At 36.1% G+C, this 12,429-nt stretch overlaps 1 pseudogene; it reads left to right on the forward strand.

Moving 5' to 3' along the window:
* Positions 1 to 3,808: 3,808 nt before the first annotated feature.
* Positions 3,809 to 7,631, forward strand: LOC149530287 (uncharacterized; annotated as a pseudogene).
* The last annotated feature ends 4,798 nt before the right edge of the window (positions 7,632 to 12,429 follow it).

Genomic DNA, 12,429 nt, shown 5'->3' on the forward strand with positions numbered 1-12,429 from the left:
GCACCTGCATGAATAGTTTCTTTAAGGTACATTAAAGCTTTATCAGAGATGATCTCACCTGGAACAAGAATAGGAATTGATAAGTAGGAGATAATTTCCACCGCAAGTCAAATTGTGATGTGAATATCAGGATTTAACTGTGTGATTTTTGAGTCAAACTCATTGACCCATATTTCATGAGTAGTGATTCAACATGAATCCTTCTCTCATGAGAATAAATGGAACACTCAGCACTCATTGGATCTATGGGTGACCTCCCGGGAAGTCCCGGTGCTTCACCTCTGTGAGCATCACCTAGATCCAATGAGTGCTAAGTGTTCCATTTATTCTCATGAGAGATGGATTCATGTTGAATCACTACTCATGAAATATGGGTCAATGAGTTTGACTCAAAAATCACACAGTTAAATCTTGATATTCACATCACAAGAATAGGAATACCTGGTGGATAAGGACAAATAAGCTCTCCACATGTCTGTCCAAGGGCATAATCAATCTCTACCCTTTCTGTTCTTGCAAAGAATGCCTCCCTTGGGCTTAACTTGGTTTTAATGGTAGCAAATGGCCCATCGTTACGTAATTTAGACAGAAAAGTATGTTCAGATATATTTTTTCTCACACGTATTATAGAAAGAGCTTTCAGAGCACCAACAAGTCTCTGAACATTTTCTGAATCTGTTCCTAGATTGCATGCAAACATCAAAGTGCGCAAAGAGGGTAGTTCTGCTATCACACAATGCTCAATCCTCAAAATGTCATCTGCCTCATAACCTGATAACCCTATGTCCCAGAGACTTACTGTAATCTGCAAGGGATCAAGTACCATCACACCTTGAGGGTTGACTGAGTGTAGCACAGAAAGGCCATGGATCTTCTGAATGGCATGTTGTGCTTCATTTGCCAGGTCGGGCTCTACTAAAATGTGAGTTTGAGCTGGAAGGAAAACTGGTACATTTCCAAATATGAGCTCGTGCAGCATCTAAAGAAGCAAGAAGCAAATAGCTAGGGCTAGAACTTTGGAGGGTTTGGAGGCATCGACATAATCTTTTCCTGTTTACCATTTCTCCCTGAATGTGTATCATTGTTGATTGTGTGAGGGAACAGAGAACTTTGTGTGTAGATTGGACCACTATATCTGCCCCTTGCTCCAGAGCAGTTTTTGGAAAATCAGAATGAAATTTGAAATGGGCTCCATGAGCTTCGTCAACAATAAGAGGCATGCCATAATTATGACAGACATCTGCAATCCCTCTCAAGTCACTGCAAACCCCAACGTACGTTGGTGATGTGATTAAAACTGCTGCTGCTCTCTTACCTTCATCTCTCAATTCATCAAGCACACCCTTAACTTTGAATGCCTGGATACCATATGCGAGATCCCAGACAGGATCATACTCTGGTAGAAGATATTATGGTAAAGCCCCAGACAAAACTATGGCAGAGATTACAGATATGTGACTGTTTCTAGGAAGAATAAGGATCTCCCCTGGGGAGCATGTAGCCATTACAGCTGCCTGAATACCACAGGTGGATCCTCCTACAAGAAACCATGTTGCATCTGCTCCAAATAATTGTGCAACTTTTTCTTGAGCATCTGCAATCACTCCCTCAGGAGCAAATAAGTTATCAAGTTGCGGAAGCTCAGGTAAGTCATGCTTAAAAGGATCCATTCCAATGAGCTCAGCCAATAACTGAGGAGCTGCTCTACCTCTGTTATGACCTGGAAAATGAAATGCGGCAACATTTTGTTCTGCAGAGGCTTTAAGTGCATCAACCAAAGGTGCTTCTACTCTTCTAACAGCCTGTGGTCCATCATTTAACTGAGCTTTGTTCTTGGGCCATAAATCTGACTTGGACAACAGATCAAACTTTTTCTCAGTGGGTTTCCCTGGTTGCATACTTGATTTCAGACGCATATGTTGAGATATGAAAAGTTTTGCTAACTAATGTAAAAGTCTTTCCTTGGTGCTTTTAACATGAATTTGAAGAAAATACAGAAAACTTTCAATGCAGAAAAAAGCTTGTAATGCAACATAACTTCATCTCATGTCTTCCATTGCTAATATAAAGCTATCAGTAAGTATAGTTGAAACTTGATACAAAGTGCATAGAATCAGACCTCTCATAGATGTGGCAGAACTTAATTTGAGAAGGCACTAATATAACCTAGTAAATACAGCAAGTGCATAAAATAGAAATCAGTTCTATAACTTTAACCACATACACTTGAATAGCTATGGATGGCTAATTGTCATGTGCCAGTTTCTAATCAGACTGTCAAGGTTGGTTTACACAATCAAACAATTACATGTTTGGTGGTACCAAATAGAAAGTTCATATATAAAATTAATCCTATACTGCACATGTCATGGAAAACAGTGATCATTTATCTCCAATTTTATATTTGGTGTGTTAAATGCCAGGCAAAACAAATATTAAATATTCTAATTAATGAAATACCAAAAAACCACCTAAGAAAAATATCAATGACCTTCAGGCCGAGATAGATGGAAGTCCCATCATGTCTCCATGCTGAGAGGACTTACTGAAGATTGAAAACACTCAAATAGGCCACAGGGGAATGTCATCCCTCAAGATAACTTTGCAGCTAACGCAGCCTATCTAAATGAATCCATGCAGAAAGCATATTTTCCAAGAAATCAAGAAAGTTTTGCTCAACAATAATGGCTGCATGGGAAGGATGTTATTATTCAATGCAAATTTTGAAATGTCCTTTTTCATTGTGAAGGGACACAAGATGAACAAAGAATATGATTTTCCTTCAAGAAGTTACTTCAATAAGTGAATCCTTTGCAAAGATTTTGTTATAGGCACTGCTTACACAAAGGCTAGGGGTCTCCAATATGCATGTGTGAAGAAGGCTCCTTCAAGCACATTTTCTTACCCGGCGACAGGCTCAGACATATGGCGATTTAGACGACAATATAGGATATTTAGGGAGCAAGTTCCGAACATGTTGCAAACAAGGACTACGCATTGCAGCATTAGGTGAGTTTATGGTTGGTGATCTTTCGAAGAAGTTCACAAACTGGCTTTAAGGCTAAAAGTCATAAATCCACTGAACCTGAGTTGTATGTAATGAGAAATGGCAAGAATATGTCATATTTTAAGTGCCAGAATTTATCGCCACGGTAAGCTCTACAGAAAATTAGAATGAGAATTATAGGCACTCACAGTTTTCCCTCAATCTCTTCTACCAGTTACTACCATCTTGATACTTTCCAATACCATTAATTGGGCACAAATCGGTCTTACCAAGGTAGATAAAGGAACAAAAACTACATTTCCTAGATATTTTCCAGAATCCATATTCCCAGGTTGATATTTGAAGGTTTTCACATGCATGCACATGATCACAGATAGAGTTCCTGGCCATTTCTGTTATTATCGTTGAAAGAGTTTTTTCATGTAAATTGCAATGATATTGGTTTTGTGGGTTTGATTTGATTGCCTTGGTCTCAGCCTTTTGGCTTTTTAGCTGTATAACACATGAAATCTATAGGCATCAGACTATATTTCTCTCAAATTATATTTACAATGATTGTACTCAGATCATTGTCTTCTCTCATCCAGCTTTGAGTGTTCATAATAAAGGACAACATAGGTGACAAAAACAACCTAAGGGATTATTAAGGCATTAGGGCACTAACCCAACAAAGGAAATCTTTTCCTTTCACAGTTTTTTCCATTAGAAGTTTATATCTTTTTCTCAACAGTTTCCTTCTTTCTATAGGGCATTCCATCCTCCAAATAGGGCATTAAAATATCCTTGCAGGTGCAGGCCACTATGGTGATTGAGTGGGATAAGATGCGGAGGTTCCTCCGTGATGAGCATGCTACCTTTTACTACTATGAGCTCAAGCATGGATACCAGTGGCGAAGGATGTTGGATGACTTACGTATCTTTGAGCTTTTGTGTAACCAGCTGAACAAAGAAATCAGAGATAATGGGAATGCCAGAAAAGATGAGCTAGCTATGCTAATGCAGATACAAGAACACAAAAATATTGTTTGGATGGAAGGTCCCTTAGGCTGGATGGCCTGGGTCGACATTCACTATGATGTTATCAGTTAGATAGTTGTTCCTTCCTGCCTTTCTTTTTCTGTACAGCTGATTTGGCTCCTTTGTTGTGAGGCTTTGCCTCTTTGTTTGTTCTCGTGATGCAACTCTGGTGACTTTTGACTCTTTTTTGATTATCTTATATCTAATAGAAAAAAAAAATAAGATGTTCATTCTATAAGAATAATTAGATCATTTTGAAGTTATAAAATTTATATTTATTTCAAATCATACTATAAGTATTTGCCTAAGGGAGTATCATCCATTCACTTGGTGGAAACTGATACCCATAAAGTACAGAATTCTGGTGACTCCCAAAGACAGTTATTGGTTGAACAAATTCGCCATGCATATGAACACGAAGATACAAGTTTGAAGGCTGTCATATAGATCTTATTTTCGTATTTTATCCTCGTTTGTGTAAATATTTAATTATAGTATAATGCGAGCCTAGATCTAGGTGACTAGGTGACAACAAAAGATTAGAAGGCTACATGCAAACCTACAGATCACCAAAATGTAATTATTGATTAAAATCTAGTATTGAGAAAATTGATTGATTGACTATTCAATGATAGGAAAGAATTACGTTATATAGCCAAAAATTAGTTATGAGGCAAACAAGCCAAAAATCAAGTACTTGCTGCAAAACATTTCCAAATTAAAAAAAAATGTCTCATGAAAGAAGGAATTTGCACGTACTCAATTATTAGCCGATAGGCTATTATAGGTGAGCATTTTACCAAAAACTTGTCCGTTCAAACCAGATACCATTGAATGTTTTAGGCTCAGTTGAAAACTGCTCATCGAACAATAAATGAAGATCCCTGTGCAATCTCATATAAAATCTACCACATTAAAGCTAGAAAGATCTCAACGAATCTCTGCATGATCGCTGAAATCCTCTATTGCTGAAATCTTCAGATGGATTGTCTTTAAGGAAGATACTTCTGATTAGCTACAGCATTGAACAGATTTCTAGGCATTTGCACTTGCACTTTCACCGCAGTGATGTTATTTAGCTTCTTTGATTTAGCGCCGTTGAAATTGAATCCCACATGGTTGTTATCTGGATCATGAGAGCGTAAAGAATTTTGAGAATATTAAAGGCATTTAGAACAATGTCTTTTTCTTGGATCATAAAGCTATGGAGTCAGAGACAAGCAAGACCAGCAACAAGGTAAATGTGAAGGAAGCATGGCTGATTGTAGAATTTTGCCATTATCTCCTAGAACAAGGTTATGAAAACAGCGACATAACAATTCTGACCATGTATAAAGGTCAGATGAGCGAGATTCAGAAAAATCCCAAGGACCGTATTCTTAGTCGGACTAAAATAAAGAGGATGGGCCCTGAAACATTGAAGAGTCCACGAGTTTGTTCTGTGGATAACTACGAGGAAGAGGAATGCAAAATTATCATATTATCTCTGGTAAGGAGCAATAAAATGTTTGGGGTGGGAGGGTCCAAGGGAAATATTGGATTTCTGAAAGTATCAACCAGAGTATGTGTGGCACTGTCAAGAGCCAAAATGGGGCTATTTATCTTTGGGAATGCAGAGCTCTTAGCCTCTAAAAGTGATCTATGGGAATCAGTTATTCAGAAGTTGGCGACTGCCAAATCCATTGGACCTGCTCTTTCACTAGCTTGACAAAACCATCCCCAACTAGAAACAAAAGTTTTAAGAGCTGAAGATTTCAGGGTAGTGGAAGATGGAGGTTGTAGCCGGCCTTGTAAATATCAGATGAAGTGTGGGCATGCTTGTACAAGGAGGTGCCACCCCTCAAATCATGATAGGATAATTTGCCCAAAGCCATGTCCAAACAAATTTAAAAACTCATGCGGTCATCAGTGTACGCTGATTTGTCACTTCCCTGAAGATTGCCCTCCATGTAGGGTTCCAGTACCCAAAGTTCTTCCTAAATGTGGTCATCAATTAGTTCTCCATTGCTCTCGTCCTGCGGAGAACGCCCTCTGCATTGAGCCTTGTGATGTTATTTTTGATTGCGGACATCTGTGCCCAACAAAATGTGGACGCCTCTGCTCAGCGTGTATGAATTTAGTTATGAAGGATTTGCCTTGTGGTCATAAGGCAACATTGCCTTGCTACCAAGACCCTGCTAATTTCTCCTCTGAAGAGCCTTGTGGTAAGGTTCTAAGTTCTGGTTGTGAGCATATGTGCAGAGGTACTTGTGGGACATGTAAGAAAGGCACTTCTCACATTCCCTGCAAGGAAAGATGCTCCAGGGACCTGTCTTGTGGTCACCAATGCATGGCTGGTTGTTCAGAAACCTGTCCCCCGTGCATGCATCCTTGTGAGAAATGGTGCTTGCACAGTTGTTGTACTCGTCTATGTGGAACACTATGTATTCCCTGCAAGGAGAAATGAGAATGGAATTGCCAACATTATACTTGTGATTGTCTTTGCCATGAGATCTGCTCAAGAGATCTGTGTGATGAGCCATGCCAGGAAATTCTAAGTTATGGACACCCATGTATAGGCCTTTGCGGGAAAGCCTGTCCCAAGTTTTGCAGGACCTGCAATCCCGAGCATGTTGATGTATAGATTCGTTCAGCTTATAGACTGTGAGCATGTATTTGAAGTAAGCGACCTTGATACATGGATGAATATGGACGGAAGGGTCCTTGAAGCTGAGGCTGGTGCAGTTGCTGTTAAGCTTAAACAATGGTGAGTTAAATTTTTTGTAGTTTACATTTCTGTATTTAAAACTTGTCTTTTGATTCGTTTTGGTTTACACTTCGTGTAAATTCTTGATTAATATTCATATTGTTTGCGATATGGTTTGCACTTTGCAGTCCTGAATGTAGAACACCCATAAGAAAATCATTGCGGTATTAAAACATTGTGAAGGAGATGAAGGAAAAATCTAATGACAAAGCAATTCAACAGTTCAGTAGATTATTCCGGTTCAATCCAGGATCTCTTGAAGCCCATGTGGGACTGGCAAAAGCCCTCAATAGACTAAGGGATTATGAGCGGGCCAGAGAGCATATGTTCATCATATTAGAACGCAGTTCATATAAAGCTTGAATCCAAGAAAAGCTTCCAAATCTATTTTCAAAATTTACTTCCAACAAAAATAATGTGAACTTCGGCAGCAGCAATGATCGAAATATCATAGCTGAAAATGAGTTAGCGATTGAGTCATTGATGTGGTGGGTGTCAGTTTGTTATTCCTGCTTAGACTTTAGAACAGGGTTGATGATTTGCGAAATTATTCTGGAACAAAATCCTGGTGATGCAAAAACTGAAGAAATCAAAAGAAACATGGAGAGTGGGGATGTAGAAGAGGTGGTGAATGTTATGACGAGGGAAGTGGCAGGAAAAGGGCACCGGTATAAATGCCCAAATGGCCATTACTATGTTGTCGAGGAATGCGGCGGTCCAATGCAACAGTCAAAATGTCCAGATTGCAAAGAAGTGGTTGGAGAAGAAGCTGAAGGGAATACTCTTGGTGATATTGATGGCAGTTCTCATCCTGCCTGGAGCGACGCCATCGGTCTTGCTAGTTTGGATCATCTGCTTTAAGTTCTAGTTTGAAGTTAAAGCTCTTAAATTGAGCTATAAGCAGTTTTTAGCCATTTTTGCCATAGGGTTCTTGGTGTGGGTATTTCATTGAGCTTTATTTAATGGGGTCTTTAATGGAAGGAAATAGAATCAATATGTGGAAAAAACGTGGTCATTACTAAACCTTTCGTGTTCGAAATGGAAAATTAAAATTTTTTATGACAATATCTGGATGTCTTTCTTTATATTTAAATTAGATTACTAATGATGCTTAGTAGCTTTCCATAAATAGTATTGAAACAAAGTTCCATCAATTAAAAGATGTCTTTTAGTTCAATATTTTTATTTAATTCTTCTTTTATTAAAGATTCATTAATTAATAATATCGGAGTTAACAATTAACGTTAAAACATGTATTAACAGGAACTTCTTGAAAGTACAATGTAAAGTAAGTTTATTTGTTGAGATTAGGGCTCGTTTGGTTGCAGGCATAGGAATGGAGAATAAAAATGTAATATTGGGAATGGGAATGACTATTCCAATTACAACTATTTTTTGGAATGGGTATAAGCTCATTTTAGAGGCAAAATGGGAATATGTATTCCTATTCCCTATTCCAACGAATGAACCAAACAAAAAATAGAAAACGTATTCCAAATTTTCTATTCCTATTCCAACAACCAAACGGGCCCTTAGACTATCAAAGCAAACGAGATTATAAAATTTTCACATCGTGCAAATACACTATCAAAAGCTCAAACCAGAAAATCCATCAATGTAATCTTACAAGCTACAAAATGTGACCTTTCCAAATAGTTTGATACTTGTGTATATTCTCAACAATGTTATGATGTTTAGACACTTTCTAGGGTTTGATAGGAACCACTAAAAGATTTCATTGTTTTATGATATTTCAAGCAATCAACCTAATACATCCAACGCTTTTTATTAGTGTCTTTACTTGCTCAAAAGCCCTGATTGCATCTTCTGACCTATCTAAACCATAAAGTACTTGGATCAAGTTTGTTAGAAATGAATAAATTGTTTCTATGAGATCAACACTGGTAATATTTAAATTGCTCACACAACTTTTTTGTACTTTAGGACTGATAGTAGATAGGAAATAACAAGCATGAACTATCTAATAGATTTTTATTTTTATTTGGCTTTGACAATGGTTAGACCCTTGCTAATTGATTTGGACTTGATGATTGATAGTAGATACAAAATAGAAAGCATGAACCATCAAATAGAAAATATTTATTTTTCTTTGATAGTGGTTAGACCCTTGCTAATTGCTTCTCATCTAGTTGTGTATAATGTGTTGGGTTTGATATTTTGTCTTTTTCAATACATGAATTGTGAAGGTTTAAATGGATTAAACTTATCCAAGCATGTGAAACTTGAACAACTAATATAATTTCAATTTACTTGAATTACAAGTACGTTTACATAGCTATGAGTAACATACCTTTATATCAATATTGAGATCAAAATATACAATGAGAACCACATTTGTTTTGTATGCATAAATGCACCAAGATGGTGTGCAAAAAGGAGGGTATAAGTGACTATTATTTTCTAATCAAGTAAATATGAATTCCACTTGAAAAAATATTCTTAAATTTTCATCAAAAAACATGACAATTATTTCTTGTGTTTTACAAAAGATATAATTAGACATAGTTCTGTAAAATCCTTTTCATCCATTGGGTATAACATGCATCAAAATAAGTGAAATTGCATCAAGTGTAGAATGGTAATATGTAATTTATTTTGAATTTGGTAAGAAAATGGTATACCTATGTCTTTGAGATTTGTCAAAATACTAGCAAAGAAATTAAAGTTTACTATGTTAATGTTGTCTGGAAATAGACAAAAATGTATAGGCAGAAAGTTGAGAAGACATATGAGATTATGATGGTAATTTTAAAGATACCCACTTTATAATTGGTAAATTTTTAGAGTCAATTTTCAGCCCTCATTCGAACTCATAATGTGTATGGATTCCTATATGTACACTTGCAAGTCTTAGATACAATAGACACATTGAACATTAAACCAATATTTTAAATAATCTTAAATAACTTAAATTGCCATATAACATTTAATAACAATATATACCTTTATAGGGTATATATACCTTTGGGAGAAATTCACAACACTTATCACATAGACAACAATATTTCGCCAACAAGGTGACACTCCAACACAAATCATTGACTTTCGTCGCATGTAGCAAAACATGCACAATGTATAATTGATTGAACAAGATTGGCAATTACAAATGTAGTGTAGAAACAACACATTGTATTTTTTAATAAAGTAAATTTGACCCATCAAAGCACCTTTACTCCATAAACAATCTAGTGGGGCAAATAATGATAATGATGTTGATTTACTTCCAAAAGAACTCTTTCTTTGTAGAGGCCAACAAATAATGTTTACAACAAACCTCTTGATTCAAATAGGTCTTGTAAATGGATCACTTGGGGAGGTGGTAGATATTGTGTACACACCTAGTTTACAACCCCTAGAACTACAGCTATATGTGGTTGTTTGATTTGAGAATTACAACAGCCTACCTTGAAATCAAGATCACTAAAAACATTAAGCTATAACGCATATATCCCTAGGTAATCATAGAAAAATACCACTATCCATGTCATCAATACTCACCATACATAAATTGCAAGGATTGACACTTTAGGAAACAACAATTGATATTAGTTCAAGAGTTAAATCACTAGAAAATGTTCATGTAGGACAACTGATCTCCTTTGATTGATATTTAATAATGAAAAACAATCCATATACAATTGTCAAGGAAAAAGAAGACTCTCATTGTAGTGTAGAAAGGTACAAAATCTTATACTTTTCATTAATATGTGTGTGTGTGTGTGTACTCGTCACTTTTTTATTGGCTACATTTATGCAATTCAATATCCTCTTTCCCTAATGAATAAAGTTGTTGTGCTATAAGTATGGTGAGAAAATGCCCCTTGTGGCTATGCAAATCATGTTTTCATGAGAAGGAGTTGTATTACCAATTGAAATTTCTTCTTAAAATCCATTTGTTCTTGTTCCAAATAAAAATAATCCATTACCTTGTAATGCATACAATATATAAAACATGCAAACAAAAATGTGTTTAAAAGCTTCTACTATTTTTCTTTAAAAATAGTTTACTTTGAGGGAAAAACATGTACCAATTTAAGTATCTTTATTTATTTTTTCCTCTTCTACATTTCTTTTAGTTTTATGTTTCAAATTTACAATGATTATTGTATTTGTTTGAACTTCAAGTTTCCTTTTAGATTAATTAAATGTCTAGGAAAAACAAATATGTATGTAATCATTTTATGGACTTGTACTATTTTTTACTATCAGCGTGTCCCTTGCTCCATCAGGTGCAAGTGCTAGTTCTATCCTACCTGAGTAAATAAATAACTTCCCTAAGTAAACTCAAATAATAAAGTGCAATCAAACAATCCCACTAGCACAAGTAAACATGAAATCGGTCCAGATTGCTAGGCTTAATCAGGAACCCATGGATAATGATGATGCCTCTCAAAAGATGAGAACACTCAATAACTATCCACAAAGTGGCTGAACCAGACTTCCCTTACAAATAGCCATACATGTTAGTAGCCCTCATTATGGAGATTTTGGCCCATAACTCCTGACATGATGAACTCTGATAGACAAACTTAACATTTTTAGGTACCCATTTGGGAGACATTTAACATACATCAAACTTGAGATGTGGTGTTTTGGACCAACTTGATCAAAACTTGCTGATTCCAGTTTCCTAAGGGCCAACTAGGCCTATTTTCCAAAGCATCCCCTCTAAATATTCATACAACTCATCAACAAAGCACCCCAACAGTTGCATCTCATCAAAAAATGAACAAATACATCATTTTTGGCCGCCTGCATCAATTGGTTTTTATCATGCCTGTAAATTCCTCAAACCAGTCTTAGTTTCAAGGTCAAACTCCACGACAGAGTGGAACTGGGCATCAACAAAAGCATGACAAGCTTGATCCCCTACCTCTGTAACATTGGAATCATCAAAAGGAATTTCCCACGGTTCGATTAAAAGATATTCAATTTTTAACACCTGCTGGATACCCTAAATCAGAGTTTCAACTTTCAGCCACCACTCACAAACACAACAATAATTTCCACCATAAAGAATTACATTAGATGAGACTTGAATCGAAATAAACTAGTCTCAGCTCTCTTCATAATCGTCCATATTTTGCACCATAAAACTTTTGTACAGAAAACTAAAGACCTCTGCAATGTGAAAAAGAATGTGATACAAATAATGATCTTATTTATATCCTCATTTGACCTAGACTATTACATGGTACAAAGACTATTGTTCCTATGATACAAATAAGATGCTAAAGCGCTCGCATTCTTCTCTAGCTTGTATGAAGAGAAATTATCATTTAAATGTTTCAAAAAGATAATACAACAACGTCAGATTAAACCATTACATGATGGGAAAACATTAATTCTACTAAAGATATTCAAAGGAATCAAATCATCTGTATGTATTCAAGTTAGACAAGCTAATGTAGTTGAGAAACAAGTCTACTATCAGAATTAAGAAAACACAAGTGTTGATCTTTTAGTGGCCAAGTAACATCGGTTGTGCTTTTAGGTTGAGAAGTGTGAGATAGACTGGATAGAAGCATATTTACATAAAATAAGACCAAATGAAGAAAATATTAACATAAATTACGCTTAACAATTTTAAAAGTAAGAGGAATGTATCATCTTCTATTCTTTCATGTTGATAGGTATA

Source organism: Cupressus sempervirens, chromosome 11 (genome assembly GCF_028749045.1).
Source record: "Cupressus sempervirens isolate cs-2001-9-10 chromosome 11, ASM2874904v1, whole genome shotgun sequence".
In the NCBI taxonomy this organism is placed as follows: domain Eukaryota; kingdom Viridiplantae; phylum Streptophyta; class Pinopsida; order Cupressales; family Cupressaceae; genus Cupressus; species Cupressus sempervirens.